This window comes from Lutra lutra, chromosome 16 (genome assembly GCF_902655055.1).
Source record: "Lutra lutra chromosome 16, mLutLut1.2, whole genome shotgun sequence".
NCBI lineage: Eukaryota > Metazoa > Chordata > Mammalia > Carnivora > Mustelidae > Lutra > Lutra lutra.
The window spans coordinates 41,267,657-41,286,649 of NC_062293.1; the positions used below are offsets into that span (position 1 = coordinate 41,267,657).

An 18,993-nucleotide genomic window follows, 5' to 3' on the forward strand; every position below is an offset into this window, starting at 1 on the left:
TCCAGTGGTTCTCCAAGTTGGTTCCTGGGAACCTGCAGGTTTCTCTGAAGACCCTGCAAAAGGAGGGGATGCGCAGGTGAGCCAGAATAGCTCCACTTCCTGCTGCTTTACATACGGACTTCCACTTAGGTCTGTAAGTAGTAGCTTTGGAAAGAGAAGTTGGTACTAAGGAAGTTGGCAGAACCCTGCAATTGCAGAGGCTTCTTGACCCCCAAGGAAGATGGTCCCCACCTGCCATCTAGAAACAACAGGAGCAACCCCTGAATCCCAGAGCCCTTTCACTCCTGCAAGAGCCTGGCCAGGGGGCCTGTACTGTGCCTGGAAGAGAAGGGCATCCGGGACCCTTCCTTCCTCTGAGAAGATGGGGTTCAGATGGCATGTCGCTAAGGTCCCTTCCCATCCTACAACCCTGGGCTAGCCCAGGAGCAGATCTTGGACCCAGGCGCATGCCTGGGACACGGGAGCCCCTTTCCACTGGCAAACAGCTCGGTGTTGGTGACTGTCCCTTGGCCAGGACTCCTGTAGCACTCTGCCCCAGACCTGTTTTTCCTTATAATGTCTGGCTGGCAGACTGGGTGGGACTGGTCCTTATTGACTCGCCCCAGCTCAGTGCTCAGAGAGGCCAAGCTCTATTTTTGTCAACCTGGGCACATGTGAACAATGGGTTTTCTTACTCATGCAAACCTAATAGGAGGGGAAAATGGTGAGAAAACCCGAGTTTCCTCTGACTCATTTGACCATCTAAGAGGAGGAGATGGCAGAGGAGGAGGAAATCAGACCAGGTCCTCTGTGACTTGGATTGGGTGAGGGCAAGGAAGAAGAACTTCCCCTTCCTTTACCCTCGGTCGCATCAGGTGGCCGCAAATTCAAGAAAGCATGAACCACTCTCCTCTCCTCCAAATGCCTCCCGGCTCCTCCCCACCTCCTCAGCCCAGGCCTCCGTGGCTATGACTTCTACAAGTTGGTGGCAAAGTAGGGGTTCCCAAAAACTACACTAGACTGACTTGGGGAACTTAAAAAAAAAGCTCAGTGCCTGGGTCACAGCTGAATTCAAATGTCTCAGTTGTGAGCAGTTTTTCAAGATCCCAGGTGTTTCCAATGCAAGCAAGTTTGGGAAGCACTTTGCTAACGGCGGGGCGACCCCCGGTGAAGGCATCGCTTGTCCATCATCCATCCATCCATCCATCCATCCATCCATCTACAAATATTCAGTGAAGATCTTTCTGAGCGGGCCCTGCTCCAGCTCTTGGAGACACAGCTATGACTCATCAGGTCTTGGTTCTCGTGGAGCTCACTCTCTCCGGGGGCCATCAGACCACAAACAAATAAATGAATCAGCGATACCTATGACATAGGCTCCGAAGAAAACCAAAGGAGGGTAAGAGATCAGACAGACGTTAGGGACAAGGTGCATTTTCGTCCTGGATTTAGGGACTGGATTTTGTTTCAGGAAAGTGTTCCTGCCGTCCTGCTCCCCATCTGGGACTTCCTCCTGCTCTCTGGCTAAAAGAGCTCTCCATTGACAATTGTCGAGGTCCTGCCTCCTGCCCCTCAGGACCTCTGGCCTAGCTCTTTCCCTGGAGCAGTATCTTTAGGGAGGGGCCTGGCATCCTCCGCACCCAGGGCTCCTGACTCGTCCAACTCTGTGCCAGCAGCAACACACGACCTGGGGCTGCACAAGGCAAGGGGTCCATGAGGCATTGTTTACCAACAACCGACAGAGGGATTTTAGGCTTGTGGGGTGTGTGGGAGGTCCCGTGGAACAGTGGAGAGAACCCTAAACTCAGGATCAGAAGACCCGGATCGGAGGCCTAGCTATGCCACTTCCTGGCAAAGGGCAAGTCATTTCTCCTTGCCAAGCTTTGGTTTCCTCTTTGGTCAAAAGGGGTAAGCGTGGCCAACTTTGTAAGCCTGGGATCTGCATTAAGAAAGGTTAAGGGCTGGGGCGCCTGGGTGGCTCAGTCAGTTAAGCATCTGGCTTCGGCTCTGGTCTTGATCTCAGAGTCCTGGGTTCAAGCCCTGTATCAGGCTCTGTGCTCAGCAGGGAGTCTGCTTCTCCTTTTTCCTCTGCCCCTTCTCCCTGCTTATGTCTCTCTCTCCCCCTCAAACCAGTAAAATCTTAAAAAAAAAAAAAAAAAAAAAAGGTCAGGGGCACCTGGGTAGCTCAGTCAGTTAAGTATCTGCCTTCGGCTCAGGACATGATCCCAGGGTCCTGCGGTGAAGCCCCACATCAGGGTCCCTGCTCAGTGGGGAACCTGCTTCTCCTTCTCCCTCTGCCTGTCCATACCCTCTGCTTATGCTGTCAGGTAAATAAATAAAAATTTTTTAAAAAGGTCAAACAAACAAGAAAAGAAGTATCACACAACATAAAAATTATTCATACAGGGGCGCCTGGGTGGCTCAGTGGGTTAAGCCGCTGCCTTCGGCTCAGGTCATGATCTCAGGGTCCTGGGATCGAATCCCGCATCGGGCTCTCTGCTCAGCAGGGAGCCTGCTTCCCCCCCCCTCTCTGCCTGCCTCTCCGTCTACTTGTGAGCTCTCTCTGTCAAATAAATAAATAAAATCTTTTAAAAAAAATTATTCATATAAATATTGAGAAATTATGACATGATCATGGCTTCTCTAATATATAAAAAGTTCATTAAAAATGGATGGAAAAACTTGGAAAGAAAAGAAAATGTCAAAGACTTTTGGAAAGTGTTTTGCAAATATGAGGACTTTTTTAGAAATTCTCATCATCTAGGTATAGACATGAAATCATGATGCGTTAAAGCTGGAAGGGACCTGGGAAACAGGCCGGGAGAGACAAAATGACTTGCCACAGTCACAAAGCTTCTTAATGGCAGAAGATCCACATTGACCCCAGAAAGTGGGGGGATGGTAATTGGGAGGAGACTGGGGATGATGTTTCAGTATCTTCCCTTGACAAACTCCTATTCATCCTTCAAAATCCCACTCAGGTGTGACCTGCCAAATGAAGCCTTCTCTTTTTCTTCCAGTGAGAATAAATTACTCCCTGGCTTCATGATCTCCATACCTCAAAGGCAAGCTCTGCTACTATGGGGACACACCATGTTGTTGGGATTGGCCTCCTCTCAGGCCCCCTTTAGCACCTTAATTCCTGAGAACAGGGTCCCTGTCCCCAGTCTTTGGACTCCGGCTGCTAACAAGTCTGGCCCGTAGCAGGCACTTGAGGGATGTCTGAGGCCCTGAATGGAACTGAGGATCCCTCGCACATAAATGATATAGGGCCAAGGGCCTGATTAGTCATGAATTCGTGGGAATATTTTCTGGAAGTTCCTGAGTTGGGCATTTACAAGGAGAGAAACAAGGAAGTAAGAAAGGTCTTTCTCAAGATCCAGTTGCCCTCTTCCCGGATCGTACCAGATTTGAGCTCTGAGGAGACACCCCTCTGCCTAACGCAAACACTGAAACCAAAGAGAGATCATTTCCCTGCAGCCTGTGACTCCAACCGGGACCAAATACTGAAGATCCACGGTGTACCAGTCACTTCATTTCTTCTCCCTTATTCTAGTCCAACCCTCTGTTGGATAGCGGTCACTGCACCCATATTACAGATGAGGAAGCTCGAGGCTCAGGAGGGTTAAGTGACATGGCCAGGGTGTCAGAGCCAAGATGGGCACTTGGGTCTGCTGGCCCATGTCCAGGCCTCCTTGCCATCTCTTTCTACATAACCAGCTTCCTGACAACAACTAGACTCATCTGGAAGGCAGCAGAAGCTAATTAATAAGGCTGATGAAAGTCTGTGAGCAAGGAAGGGCCTCACCCCTCCCTCCATCGTCCTCTATTGTGGTCCAGCTCATTATTTTAATCAGCTGCAGTCCCAGCCAGGCCTCTGTGGTGCCCCCGCCAAGTACTGCCCTTAAGGGTGGGATGCAGCCCACTGCACTGTGTTAGGGTCGAGGGCTACACACCCCTCTGCTGTGGACTTGGCCACTGCCTGCTGTCCTAGTTCCAAACCCAGGAAGAGGTACCCAGGCCTGTCCCTGGGGGCCACCAGCAGGCAGGGGCAGGATGGATAGGCCAGGGCTCCTGGGGAGGGAAGAAGGATTTGTTGCTTCCAGAAGTGTGTTTCATGGAGTCCCTACTCCACTCTGACAGCAAGAAAGGGCTCTGTGGTCAAATCAACCAGCGAAATTCTTTACTCCTTCCCGAAGATGGCCACAGAACATGTTGGCAGGAGAGAAACCTGCCTCGCTCCATTGTAATCTGGGGTTTCTTCGGGCGTCCCAGCTTTGGATAGGACCCCTTGTCATCTAACGTCTACCAACACCAGGAACTCAGTATTGTAAGGCCTACCCTTGGGAAAACCCGTGTACCAGGCTCCCAGCACACAGCCGCACAGAACAACTAAATGTTACTATCTTCATTTTATTAATAGCAAACGCCTACATAGCACTTACTATGTACCAGGCTCTGTTCCATGGGCTTCACATGATATTAACTCATTCAATCCTCACAGCAACCCTATGAGGCAAGGACTGTTCCATTTCACAGACAGGAAAACAGAGGCTCAGAGAGGTTACTCAAGGACATACACCTAGGAAGTGGAGAGTCAGGATTCTAAACCAGGCAGCTGGCTCCAGGGACTGTTCCCCTAACTGTGAGGCTATGAAGGAGAGGAGGCTCAGGTCTCTAACGAACTTCCCCAAAGTAACAACAGTAGGACTGAAACCATTCATTCATTCATTCATTCATTCACTAGTTTGTTCATTTATTGGAACAACATTTACTGAGCAGAAACTGCAGGCCCAGGCACGGTGCCAGCCACCTGGAGAGAGAAGAACAAGGCGCAATCCTGCCTGGAACTACTGGCTGCCTGTCCCGGCCTCTCTGACCCCAGAGAGCTGCTCTGTTCTCCACCAAGACAGACACATAGGGCTGTGCACTAAGCTTGCTGCCCTTCTGGTCTGCATGTGCACACCCACATGCAGGCCAGCGTGTGAGCTCACTAAAGAGGCCCTACACTCGAGATGCTGGGGAGCAGAGGCTGCCTCAGCTACCCTGACAGCCCACAGACGGTGGGTCAGGGAGCGCACTGTCCCACACCCAACTCTTCTCACGCCCAGCGCAGGCTCCCTCCTTGGCCCCGCAGCTTGGCTGTCGAAGGTGTCCCCTGCCAGGTAACCCCACCTGCCCACCTGCCCACTGCCTGCCTTTAGCTGCTCTCCAGTGGAGTGTGACCCATGAGGCCCTCGGAGCCCCCTCGCCACAGTCACTGCCCCTCCTTGCAGTCCTGTGGGTGACCCGCCTCCCTGTTCCCAGACTGCAGTCGAGCCTAGCACAAGGGCTCCTTCAGGATGGCAAGAATTCATCTCAGGAAATCAGCCCCCTCCTGGGAGGAGAGTCACTTTTAGACAAGGATGGTGGAGGGTGAAGACGGCTTCACCTCTTCGAGGCACACACTGAAAGGCTTGTAATTCCACTTTAAAACCAAACAGCTCCCACCCCTGGCCCCAATCATCTCCTAAATTATCTTGGTGATGCTGGCATGCGAACCACCCAAAACCCACAAAAACCCAGCCGCCCCTTAAATGACAGAAGCCGGGCTGTGGGTTCTCCACTATGAGAAGGAAGGGAGTGGGCAGCCTAGTCCCGGGGGTGGTTCCTGGAGGGCCCAGAGCCAGTGGCTCGCTTGGACCTGCCCAGGATGGGCCACGCCATCCCTGAATAAACAGGCAGCCGCAGCGGCAGGCAGGCAGATGACGGGAGCTGGTCTCAGGCACACATACCTCCTTTGTGGCTCCCCTTTCAGGGCTGGGCTCGGCAGAGGGAAACCCAAGGCCCTGGCCCCAGGACACTGAGCCAGTGTGTTCTTCCCACTTAGAGGAAAACCACAACCCTGCGGAGCTCTGCGGTCGCGGCCCTGGGCAGGCTGAAGGAGTCACTGTGTTCAGGTAGACACCGGAGAAGCCTGAGCCCGGACCAGGCCAGGGGAGGGGAGGGAGAGGCTGCTCCCGGGGGGGGGGGGGGGGGGGGGGGGGCTAAGAAAGAAACCTTTCTTCCAGGCCAGGCCTCCTGCCGTCCCCACCAGACCACAAGGCCACATTCATGGGAGTAAAGTGCTCTGGTGCCTGGCCAGCCCAGGTTCCAGCCCCAGCTCTGCTCTGTGCGTCCCCTAGCTCGCAGAGTTCTTGCTGTTAGCAGGTAGCCACGCGAACCCCGAATGGGTGAATGCCGGACCATTGCTCCTAGGGCTCCTCTGACTGGAACAGTTCCATCAACCGAGCAACGCACAAGCTTGTTTTATGCAGGTTTATGCAGGCACATTATTATTATTTTTTTTTAAGATTTTATTTGAGAGCGCACAAGCAAAAGGGGGGGAGGGGCAAAGGGGAGGAGACTCCCCACCAAGCAGGGACCCATCCTTCCAACACACCCTACCCACTCGGGTCTCCATCCCAAGACGCTGGAATCATGACCTGAGCCAAAGGCTGACACCTAACCCACTGAGCCACCCAGGCGCCCCTAAAGGCACGTTACTTAACAACCAGCGTATGGAGGACAGCATTGTCCTTCGTGCCTGAACAAAGCTTATCTAACATGTATTTTCTCCAAAAGGCACATTGCGGCTTTCCTGCCCCTAGGAACCCTAGACAACACTTCACCACATTTGGGGGCGCATTTTACATGGCGAAATCATCAACCAAAAAAAAAAAACCCAATCCGCCCCCCAAAAACAAAACAAAAAAAAACCCAAATACCAAACACAGCACTAAAAAGACTGCTAAAAGGAAGCTTGTTTCAGTCTGAGCAGAAACGAGAAGACAGAGGAATGTCTTCCTCCACCCTGAGCCGCCGACCCCACGTTTCCTCCCTCCGAGCATGCGTGCAAATGGTCACGGGGACACCTGCGTCTTGATTGGGGGATTACAGTCTGTAGCAAGTAGGCAACTTTGCCACAAATGAGGGTCAGCGGGGTCTGCCTTGGAGGGTTATGGAGGGGGCGCCGAGCGGGATGAGGAAGACGAGCACCGAGTAGCTCAGTACACCTTTGCACAGTTTCTGCTCCTGTGACCTGAGGGACCTACCAAGGCTTGACACCTTTGCTATTCCCTCTGCTGGGAATGCCTTTCCTTACACTCTTCGCATCCAGTGAAGCCCGGAGCCCTGGGGTTCTGTTCACCTCAGGGCTGGCATTTGCCAGCTGGGAGCCCTCAGGCCAAGCTGGTGCTCCTTCCTCCCCACCCCCCACGTCCAGTCAGGCTTCCCCCTGCTCCCTCACAGCTGCTGACTGTGCGAGAGAAGTAACCAGAAGAGAGCTGCATCCTGTCCCCTTCACCGGGTCTGTGCGCTGGCCTTCCTCCCACCCTGATGCTTGGCTCACAGACAGACCCTTCCACTCAGTCCGGGACGACTCTCCTTACAGGTTCTTTGCTCCCGCCCACCCCCTATCCCACTTTCTGCATCATCAATGGCTCCTTCTCTCCTAGTTCAGCTCCTTTCCTGATGACGCCCTGGCCTTGAAAATCCCTCCCTAAACACCACAGGGTGGAAAGGAACACACTAGAGCCACAGGGCCTCACCGGAACTCTCCAGCAGCCCTGAACGCAGCGGGTCTCCCCTTGAAACGGTTTCCTAGCACAGCTCCTAGCACGCCCACCCTCCTGGCGTCCTCCAGGCTCCCCAGTCGTGACTGAGTTGCTGTTGCCGGCTCCCGTGCCCTTCCTGGGCCCTTAAGGTTACACCCTCCGTGCTCCAGCCCTCTCTCCTTCTTGTTTCCCTAACTTGTGGCTTGAAATCCCACCAAGTGCCGATGACCCCCAAATGTCCATGTCCAGCCTGGCCCACTCCCTTGACCTCCAAACCACTGTATCCAATTGCCTGCGGAGGGAGTTGTTGTGAGTATCAACTTAGGGACCAGTCCCCCGAAGGTATGAGGGAGGCAGGAGGGGAGAGAGGGAGAGAGGGCCTGGGATGCATGTGACGAGGCCTCAGCCAATCCCACAGGCACTATGGAGCCAGGATGACCCCGAAAAGAAGCAAGATGGCAAAACCCTTGTGTCCCCACAGGGCCCAGTCGTGGGATGCAGGCTGCCTCCAGAAAAGGTGTGTAATCTTGGGCCGGGCAGCCCCCGGCCCCTAGAGAAGGTCAGCGGCAGCCGGCACCTGGACAGATGGGAGAACGAGGGCCGCCAACCCACAAGGGGTCTGCATGCGCCTCAATGTCTTCAACAGAATCTTCCAGGAGCCTCTCAACTGACAAGTCCGCAACTGGACTGCTGAATTTCTCTCCAGAACGGTTGTCCCCCTCAGTACCCTGCTCCCCCTACCTTCGCCTGTCCTGCCACCCCCCAACCCCAGCAATCCAACGTCACCACCAGTCACCTGGGAGCTCTGCTGGCCACGAGGAGAACCTCAGGCTAGTCCTTGATAATTCTCTCCCCTCTGCCCCACATCAGCAAGTGCAGGCAGCTCCAGTCCGGTCCACCTGCTCACCATCTGCCTGTCGCCGTTCTCAACCAAGCTGTCACCACCTCTTCCCCGGACAGATGCACAGCCTCCTAACTGGTCGCCCCAATTCTAGGGCCTCCTTACACACACTCACCCCAGCAAGCTCTTCAAACCGCCAACGTCTGGTCATGTCCCAGCCAACAACCTTCCCTTGGCCTCTGGTCAGGATGAGCCCCAAAATTCTCCCCTGCGCTCTCAGTCGCCTGGGCCACACGCTCCCTCCAGCCTCCCTCACATGGCTCCTCATCACCTACCCCCTGCACTGGCTTGGCTTGCCAGCCCCTCCGCAGCCAAGCCCCACGCCCACCTTCACCTTCACGCGCCTCTATCCCTCCCTTCCGACAGGACAGGACAGGCGACAGGACAGGCGGGCTCCCAGCATCTCCTGAGCCCAGAGAGCTCCCTGCCCTTTCCTGACCCCCAGGACATCAGCAGCTCCCTCCCCACGTTCCTGGCCCAGGAGTGCTGGAATATTCACTGCCAGCACCACAGGCACAGCACGGTGGTTCTTTGTGTTTCTGCCTCCCTCCGAAGGCTGAGTGCCTCTAGGACAGACCATGTCCTGTGTCTGCTCACCCTGTCCCTGGCCCAGCGTGGTGAGAAGTCAGGGTCTGGGGAATTGACCTCAGGTAAACACACGCTTCCCTCTTTGTGACTTGGCCTTTGAGGGCTCCAGGCCAGGCACCTCACCACCTGGCAAGATTACCTGCTTTTGGACACAAGTCCCAATCCCTCCTGCTGGGCCTGCTGCCAACTTTGGCACTGGGTGAGGGGCTGGTCAGCTGGACAGGAACAGTGGTGACTTTCATTGTCACACCTGGCACGGAGACCTCGGCCAGCTGCTTCTGTCAACACCAGACTGTCACCCAGCGCCTCCAGCCCGGCTCAGCAGCTCCGCAGCTCCTGTCAGAGTTTCCCCGGGGCCAAGGGTATGGCTGTGGCCCTCCTCTCTGACTTGGGAGTCTGGGCTTTGCTACTCATCAGCTGGGTGACCTTGGGCAGCCTGTTGAACAGCTGAGCCTCGGGTCCATTAGCTGGAAAATGGGGATAGTAACAGTATCTCTCTCACGAGTCTCTCTGGTTGGGGGCCTGGTTCCTCCTTGACCTCCATAAGTGCCCGCTATTATACTTGGCAGAATATTAAATCCTGGATACTTTTCGAAAACTCCCCTTTCCCACAAACATACCTTCAACACATTTGCTTCAACTTTTAACACGGGCTAATGGAAATATGAAAAATTTCTGTGGCTCAGTTGTTTTAAGCGTCTGCCCTCCGCTCAGGTCATGAACCTGGGGTCCTGGGATCGAGTCCCATGTCAGGCTCCCTGCTCAGCAGGGTGTTTGCTTCTCCCTATGCCCCACCCTGTTGCGCTTGCTCATGTGCTCTCTCTCTCTCTTTATTGCAAAAATAAATAAAATCTTTTTATAAAAGCAATCAAATTGATTTTGAAAAAAATAAAACTTCTACAGAAAACTCCAGCTCCTGGAGTCCATTGTCTCCTCTATAACGACCTTCCCCATAAACTCCTATCAGGTTCAGGGATGAGTCCCCATAAGTTCATTTGCTTCTCTGAGCCTCCACGTTCACATTTCTGAAATGGAGATAAAAGTTGTCTACAAGAGTGTTATGAGGACCACACAATAACAGGTTCCAAGCAGAGTGGGTGACATATAGTGGGTCTTAAGAAGGTTAAGCCCCCATCCTACCCCATCCCAGCCCACCTGCTACATAATTCCTTCCCTCCATTGGAAGAGTTATGTATCACCATTCTGCTGAGAATGGGATAAGCTTTTAAACCCCACTGCGGGTTTTCTGGGTCCTACACGTGGGTCCTTCTGCTTCCCTACCTGTTTTTTGAGCTCTGACCTTTGTCTTAATGGTTCGACTGCATCTCGTGCCTCTCACTGGGAGCGCCTCCAGACCCCCAAGATATCAAGCCACAGAGCATTTTGCCCTTCAAGGAATAAGTGAGTCTAGTGGGTAGACCGGACAGCCAGGCCAGGGCTAGTGTCTGTGGCTGTGGGAGCTGGGTGTGTGCGGCCGCAGTCAATGATGCACGTGCATAAGGACCCCAAGAGGGCTTTCCAGGTCTGGGAGGCGAACTGCTCTTGGACTCTGATGCCCCAGGGAGGTCACACCCATTTTGACAGTAGCGATGGTGTGCCCTCCGAGGTCACAGGTCACAGGAGCCTGCAAGGGCACCTCTGCCTGTATCAGCCACACCGTGTAGTTGAAAGAGCTCGAAGGCAGTCCAGGGAGGCTTGAATCCCAGCTCTAACACTTGGTACACAGGTCACCTCCGGGAAAAGCACCTCCCCCCGACCAGGGCTCCATGGCCTCTTCTCTCTGAGTCATCCAGAGGACCAAATGAGACAGCGTACACTTAATGTCTCAGTGGACCTGGTGACTGGTCATCACTGCTGCTCTGCCAGACTGCTTTATAGACGGACATGCAGAAAGTAGAAAAATAAGCATCCTTTCCTTTTTTCAGTGCCTCAAGAGAGGTCTGTCCTTATATCTCAAGCCAAAATGATTTCCCAGCTCTCATGTCATCCCTAGTCCCTTTGGAAGTGCCTCTTTGTGTGATGAACCGATGGCCTGGTTACCCTTCCCAGACTGAGAGCTCTAGGAGGGACTATCCGAGACCTCAGCACAGCCCCTGGCCCCACGCGAGCACCTGCCCTTGAACGAGCTAACAGATGACGGTGTCAGGGGCTGACACCGCGCTTGGTAGTGCCAGCCGAGCCCTGCCTTCACCTGATGCTCATGGAAGTTACCACTTCCGAGGGGTTTACTCTGGGCAGGGCACTGTGCTGGGACCACCGCAAATCGCAGCTCATTGAATCTTGCACAGACCTATCAGGTAGATATGTACCCATCTGCATTTTCTGTGCAGCTTAAACTTCTAGGACCCTTACGTGCTCCAGAGCCCTGCAATGTGTTCACAGGGTCACGTGTTCCATACAATTTTCAAAAATAAGATACTTTGAAATCTTTTACCTCAAAGATGACTTTATACTCTAAAAGCTTCAGGCTCCATAGAATCTGGGGCCAATAAGTAGGTACTACTCTTCCCATTTCACAGACGAGAAAGCTGAGGCTCAAAAAGACTAAACTTGCCCAGAGACATTCGGAAACAGGATGTGGATGCAGGCCTACATTCCAACTCAGCCACAGGCCTCCCAGGTCTAGAGAAAGGAGCCCTGGTCAGTGGAGACAAGTGTCTGCCCAAGGTCAGCTTTGCAGCTGCGGGTTCAGGGCAGAGTGGGGACGGAGGAGAGGAGAAGGGAAAGAGAAGCTCTCATCTGAAGAGCCCAGAGCCCTGAGCCCTGAGCCCCAGCTACTTGGCATCAGAACCCCAGTTAATCTGACCATCTCCCTCCACCCACCCCCTCGTGACCCAAATCTACACTGTTTGCCTTTCCAACTCCTGAAAGCACCAAGTGCAAACTACAATGAGCCAGCCCAGCTCACCCCAAATAAACCTATTCTCTGTCCCCTTCCCCTTCCTGGGCCTCTCCATCCAGGGGCTGCCAGGGCCCATCCCGTCTTTAATACCAGGCTAGGGCAAACAAGGGCTGGCACACTCTGCCCTAAGGGCAGCCCTCCCCTTGCTGTTTTGCAAAGGGCCAGTTTCAGCTGCCTGGCATTCAGTTACCTTCATTAGAATGGGCCCCGAGAGCTGGCCGAGCTCTGACCGCTCAGGGCAGATCCTATCACAGCAGGGACGGAAGAAGAGAAAAGATCGGTAATGCAGCCGCTTTTCCCCAGGCCAAGGAGAGGGAGAGGGGTGCGTAGCAGCAGGAAAAGGGGAACCAGGGGCCTGCCAGGCCCTCCCTGGCTCTATGGCCGCTCTCAGTTCTGGAGTTCTCAGGGTGAGGAGCGAAGAGAGGTAGCACAGAGCCCATTCTGAGGATGTCTATCAGCCCGTGCTGGGAAGACCTCCCAACTCCTTCATAGCCACTCCACCAGGGAAGGTGGTGGGGAAGGGGAATTCAGGAATTCAGGAAGAAACACAGCTTCCTGGCATCCAACAGCCAGTTTAAGGACACCTGGCCTGAACTCTCTACCACCGACAAGGAAGTGACCTTGTGGCCATAGGAATGTGGAAAGCTGATGTCTGAAAACATTCTCTTAGACCAAAATGCAGAGATTGTAAGTGTAATTTCTTCCAGAAAATGGAAATGAGCTTTTCATTCCATTTTCATTCAAATAAAGAGACACGGGCATAACAAAAATGGAACTTTCTAGTTTGAGGGTGGCAGCCGTCCCCAGCAGCTGTTGTCCCCATTAGGGACTTGTGAGGCAAAGGGAGGCTAGGCTGCTGTGGCTCCCATGGGTTTCCCACCTTCTTGGCTGTAGAACTGGGAATTTCTCCTAACCCCAGAGAACATGGGTGGGCCCCCCAACCCCGTTGTGAATGACTGGGGGGTGGGGGTGGGGAGGGGCTTTCCTGTTCATCCCTAATATCCCAGCAGAGTTGCAAGGCTGGCATGGGAAGGCCACAGTCCCCCAGGCAGGGACTGCCTGCGACAAGGGTAAAGCCTCAGTCAACCTTGCTACCTAATGGTGGCGTGACTCCCGGAAAGCCTCTCAGCTTCTCTAAACATAATTTTCTCTGCCTATAAGATAGACATAATGATAGGGGACATTTATATAGACCTCCTGTGTGTTAGCTACTAACCTAAGTGCTTTCTTAACCCTTGCAGCACTCAGGAGAGAGACGTCACCCCCCTCATCCCACAGGGGAAGTATTAGGCAGGGAGGACACACCCGAAGTGGCAGAAGTGGGATTCGATCCCAGCTCCCGCACCCAGGCTGCCTGTGCTTACCCAGGACAGGACACCACCCTGTCCCATTCACTGGGGACCCACTGTTGGGGTGAGCCGTGCTTTTAATGGAAGTAGACCTGTTGGGGGCTGGGATTCTCCAGTGGGGGGGGTAGGATTCTGATGCAGGGGAGGAGACAAGCCCCCCCCACCCGCCTCCCTCCACCGAGCGCAGGTCCAGAGCTTTGGGACCCATGTGGAGACTCCACAGCTGGGATTCCAGAACTCTGGTCAGAGAAGCTTGCTAAGGATGCAGATCCCTGGGTCTGGCCCAGGTACAGAGTTGGTCCCTGGGGCTCAGAAACACTGGCTGAGCGGGGGAGGGGGCTCCCAGCAAGGCCCCCCCCCCGCCCCCAACGCCTTCCTGGCGACAGGAGTCATGGCAGGCAGGGAAGCCCTTTCCAGCCTGGCCCTGACTCGCCCTTGGGCAAGCCCTGGACCTTTCTGGCCTGATGTCCTGATGTCCTGATCTAGAAGATCAAAGTGTTGCTCCAGACAGTCTCCATGGGCTCTGGCCTCTGTCACACTGTGACTCTGAATCCGGGAGGAAGGGGTGCCCAGATGAGACAATCCGACTCACCCACACCCCCCATTTCTTTGTTCTTTGCTCATCAGGCAGCAGCCCTGGATTCCCTTGGAATCTGGGCTCCCAGAGGGAAAAGTAAAAATAAGATAACCGTGACCATAACAGCTCTCTGTCAGGAGTGGGCCCACACCGTGGGAAGGGAGCCACCCACGGTGAGGTGGCTGGAGGAGCCAGGTTCTGCCACTGGAATGACCCAGGGAGCCTGGGAATCCCCTTCAGGTCTTCCCGCAGCCAACAAACACACCAGGACAAGTGAGACTGTACATCTGGCAGACAAAGGGAAAGGTGGCCTCTGCTGCCCCTGGCCCCTTTGGCCTCGTGGGGGCTGGAGGGATCCAGGTGTTCCTGCCCCAGAGGGTGTCCCACGCCTGGGCCTGCTGGGAACCCAGGTCTCTGGTGTCCCTCTTGCATGAGACTGCGAGTCCTCTGCAACCCCAGTGACCTCTGACCCGGTGCCCACCACGTGCCAGGCAGTGCCTGGGGTGCAGTCAACTTCTTCGTCTACTCAGTCGGCTCACTGGCCCCAAGCAGGGAAATGCTGTTGTGCCCACTTTACAGATCAGGGAATCGAGGCCCAGAGAGGCTGAAGGGTCCATGTGAGACAGCACAGCCGACAGGTAGCAGGGCTGGGGCTCCCACCCAGCCTTGCCCCCTGGATCCCTCCCTCGCTCTCCACTCAGCAGAGCTGCCGCTCAGCTGGTGCTGATTACTGCGAGGACTGCAGCTCGGCTGCTTACAACGTGTTAATGCCTCTTGGCTTTGATGGACTGAGCTCTACTGGCTCCGAGGACAGTTTGCTGGAGTCCCTGGCCAGCGCCAGCAAAGGATGAGCAGAGAGGGGTGGCCTCCTGATTGGAACCCGGCCACGGTTTTGGTGTGAAGACCAAGGCTGACGGGGAGGTTTTGGAAGGGGAATTTTCAAGGAGATGGGGTGTAGGTGGTGAGTCTAAGAGCCCAGACTCCGGCTGGCATCGGTGTCAGGAAGCAGAGTCCTGGGTCAGGCTTTGCAACCAGCTGGCTCCTGGACCTTGGGACAGTGCCTTGTTCTCCCTGTGCCTCGCTGGGGCAGTTCCAAGACTCAAACGATTCCCTGCCACATTCCAAGCAGACCCTCTCTGACCTTCATCCCTCCAGGCACTGGCCAGCAGCCCCCCTAACCTCACCCCTTCCCCTCACCAAGCCTTGCTCACAAACACAAGCGAGAAAATAGCTTACGGGCCCAGCACAGTGAACAGGAGCCGTGATTCCCGAAACTCTCTGCCGTTAAGATGACAAGAGGAGCTTTTCAAGCTCCCCACATCCAGGTCAAACTTCAGACCAATGAAATCTGGGTCCAGGCATCAGTGTGTTTTGTTTTGTTTTGTTTTTTAAATTTCCCAGCTGAGTCTCCAATGTGCAGCCTCGGCCAAGAGCCGGTGAGCCTCGAGAGTGTGCCCCAGACTCTCCCGAGCATGTGGGTGGTCGCCTGGGATCTTGTTGTAATGCAGGTCCTGGCTTAGCTCCTGATTCCTGTGTCTAACAAGCTCCCAGGTGATAGCCACGGACTACACTTCACATAGGAGGGATCTAGAATGTTGGGAACAGTAGTTTCCATAGGACACTCCTGAGGGACAGAAAGGGGTTCCCTGGCCAAGTCCTATCACCCTATTGGACAGTCCTGAGGGGTGTTAGCATATTAAATGCCATATCTGACCATCTGGTGTAAGCTGTGCTTGGCCCGCTGGTGGTAGTCCTTATCTTTCGGCGTGCTTTAGGGACTGGCTGAGGGATCTGTGGGGAGGATGGAGGTGTGGACAGGGATGATCTGAGTCAAAGGCCAGGCCTGTGGCAGGGAGGGGCTTTTCTGCTTCCCCTGTGCACCCACTCCTCTGTGGCAAATGGCCTTAAAGTTATTTATCAGATGGGGATTGCGGGGCTGTGGGGCTGTGGGTAGTGGGGGCTGTGAACTTGGTGGGGATCTGCATGGGATGGGAGGCAGTTGGTAGGGTCCTCGGGAGGTGGGGGTCCATGGATGATGGGGTCTATGGGTAGAGAGGGGTCTGTGGGCAGTGGGGGTCTATACAGGGGTGTGGGTATGGGGACCATGGGTTTGGGGGGCTGTGTCTGTGAGTGGTGGTGGGTGGGGGGCTGGGGGCTTAGCATGACACCCCACCAGCATTCACAGCAGTGCCGTTCCTTACTAGTCGTGTGTGATAGCTCCTGCAAAATGACATGAAACATACACGCGATCTTGTTTCTGTGAAAAAACAGTCCCAGGGAGAAAGCCACCTGCCAGTGCCAGTCATTGAAGGCAAGAGGAAACGAAGGGTTCCAAGAAATTAATGGTTCTTTGCCAGAAAATAGAAGTGAAGTAGTAATATTTATAGCCACCAATGTTTCTGGGGCTCTGTCTCGCTGTCAGGCTACAACACTCCTAACTAATGCCAACAGCTTCTCCTTTATCTCCTTGAATCCTCACAATGAGCCTGAGGATGGCACCCGGATCATGCCCATCATACAGACAGGGAAAGTGAGGCTCTGAGAGATGTATGACCTGCCCAAAGTCTCACTAGGAAAGGGTGGAGCCATGATCCAGATTGAGGTCTTTCTGACCCCAGTGTCACGCTCTTAGTGTGAAGTTCGGCTGCTTCCTCCCAAGGACAGCAGCCACTGACCACTCACCACAGGCTGGGTCCTGAGTTAAGCATTTTCAAAGTCTCCAATGTGCTCGATTCTCCACCAGACCCAAAAGCTGATTTTTTTTTTCAAAAGACCCCAAACCTGAACTTGAAGGGCCCTACCCCCACACCCACAAGTCAGTCATTAGCAAACTGGTCCGTTCCAGCCCAGCCCTGCCTGTGTCTGGAGAGGCAGCAGGGTCCACCGGCCTGCTTGGGAGCTCTTCCGTTCACGAAGAGAACCAGAGAGGGCTGGGAGACGCTGGGAAGGAAGACGGAGCACCGTGGCCACCACCAATTTCCAGTCTATTCTGTGCCCTTCTGTCCTGGGCCCTGCCCTATACCCGGTGCCACACGGGCTCTGGGAACCCCAAGAGCATCCAGGGAAGTGCCCACCTCTCCTCTGAGTAGGACAACGGAAGAGGCCTACTGCGACATTAAAAAGCCCCCTGTCAGGCAGAGGTGACTGTAAGGGCCATGGGAGAGGGGCTGATGTGGAAGGGTGGCTGTTTCCAATTGGGGGACAGGGCCCAGGTAGCAGCAGAGCTGTCTCTGAAATGGTTAGTGTTACAGCTAGAGCAGATGGGGGCTCAAGAGGAGGGAGCAGCAGAGGCGGAGGGCAGGCCGTGTTCAGGAAATCCTGGGTGACCCAATCAAACACGAGAGAAGAAGCTGCAGAAAGGTCTTGGTCAAAGTGATCTGCATTCACTGAGTCAGCAAACATTCCCAGGACTAGTACATGCCAGACACTGGGGTCAGAGGTGAGTGAGACATAGCTCCTGGCCTCCTAAAGCTCGGAATCTAGTGATAAAGAAAATAATAATTCACAGGGAAGTATTTTAGTCTCATTTTGCAATCGGGGATGTTGGCCCAGAGAGGTTAAGTGATTTGCCTGGGATGATAAGGCTCATTCTTCTCAGAGGCAGGGTTCCACTTCTAGGGCCCCTGCACGGGTGGAGGGTACTACTGCTGGTATGTGGCTGAGAGGAAAAGGGACCTGGAGGAGGGTAGGACTGGAGAAGTGACACAGAGGAAGGATGCAGGAGATATCAGAGGTGGCAGATAAGAAACAGGAAGTTAACAAAGAGGCTGTTGCAACTGTCAGACAATCATGCTGGAAGATAGGATTAGGACTGTTATGTTCAGCTTCACAGGTTGTACACTGCACAACTCCCAGATTGCCATTCTAATGGACTATGGTGAGAATAGTTCCCCTCAAGATTGTGTAGCACAATGACCCCAGCTAGTAGATAGAGGGACCAAACTCACACATGCCTACGTATGTGGTCACAAGCTTTTTGGTCCCTGTGTAATAGTTGCCAACCAAACCCTACACTGTTATCACATAGCCACATTCTTGTTCCTCCGGGTGGGGGGGAGGTGGAGAAGTGGCAGCTACTCCACGATGATGTTTCACACCACACCCTGGGCTACCCACAGAACCAGTCAGTTCCACATTTCTGTAACAGAGATGTTGGTGCACGAAGGGTTCCTAGAGCAAAGAAGTTTGGCAAACTGCCTGTATCTCCCTGCTGGGGCTCATAGAGGCACACAGGAACATTTTAAAGGCTTCCAGAAGTCCTGCAGCCAAGAAGCTGGTTCATCTTCCTGGAAGCATATCCCAGACTCCCTTGCAGCACAGCCCCTTTCTGAGGAACACCTTGGAACACCCCCAGGCACAGCCCCACAATGGGAGACTCTGTGACACCTGCCTCCTGCACCCACCCCCCTATACCCAGTTCAGAGGCCATGCTCAGCCTCCAAAAGCTGGGAGGAATGGGCTGGCTAATTCTCCCACCTCCTCTCTTGGGACCTGGCCTCACTCCTGCTCTGAGAATACTGAGTTTTATTCTTTTGGATAAAAGTCATGCAGGTGTTCCCAGGAAGTTGCCTCTGAAACCATGTAAACCCCTCAGGGCAAATGAGTCCTTCTGGTCCTTTCCCCCAGCCTGGGGGTGGGGCAGAGGGAAGAGACCTGAAAGAACTGGAAGCCTCGGGTGCCTGGGTGGCTCAGTGGGTTGAGCCTCTGCCTTCAGCTCGGGTCATGATCTCAGGGTCCTGGGATCGAGGCCCGCATCGGGCTCTCTGCTCAGCGGGGAGCCTGCTTCCTCCTCTCTCTCTCTATGCCTGCCTCTCTGCATACTTGTGATCTCTCTCTCTGTTTCAAATAAATAAATAAAATCTTTAAAAAAAAAAAAAAAAAAAGAACTGAGAAGCCTCTGGAAAAGTGGACCAAGAGCTTGCTCTCTGAGATCTGCCAGGTACAGATTAAAACCCTGTCTCTGGACACTGGTGGCCTGAACCCCTGGACAAGCAGCTTCACTGTTGTGTGAGCCTCAGCTTCCTCATCAGTAAAATGGGTATAAGAGTACCTACCTGGCCGGGGTGGTCTAAGTGGACAGATCAGGGTGGGGTGGTGATTAGAGATGAGAGGGGTCAAGTGCC

General features: G+C 54.1%; 1 protein-coding gene across 1 annotated transcript in view; it reads right to left on the minus strand.

The window, feature by feature from the left end:
* The window catches only part of RAB11FIP4 (RAB11 family interacting protein 4), a 117,325-nt gene that overhangs the window by 42,491 nt on the left and 55,841 nt on the right, over positions 1 to 18,993 (minus strand). The gene's annotated exons all lie outside the window — the stretch shown is intronic.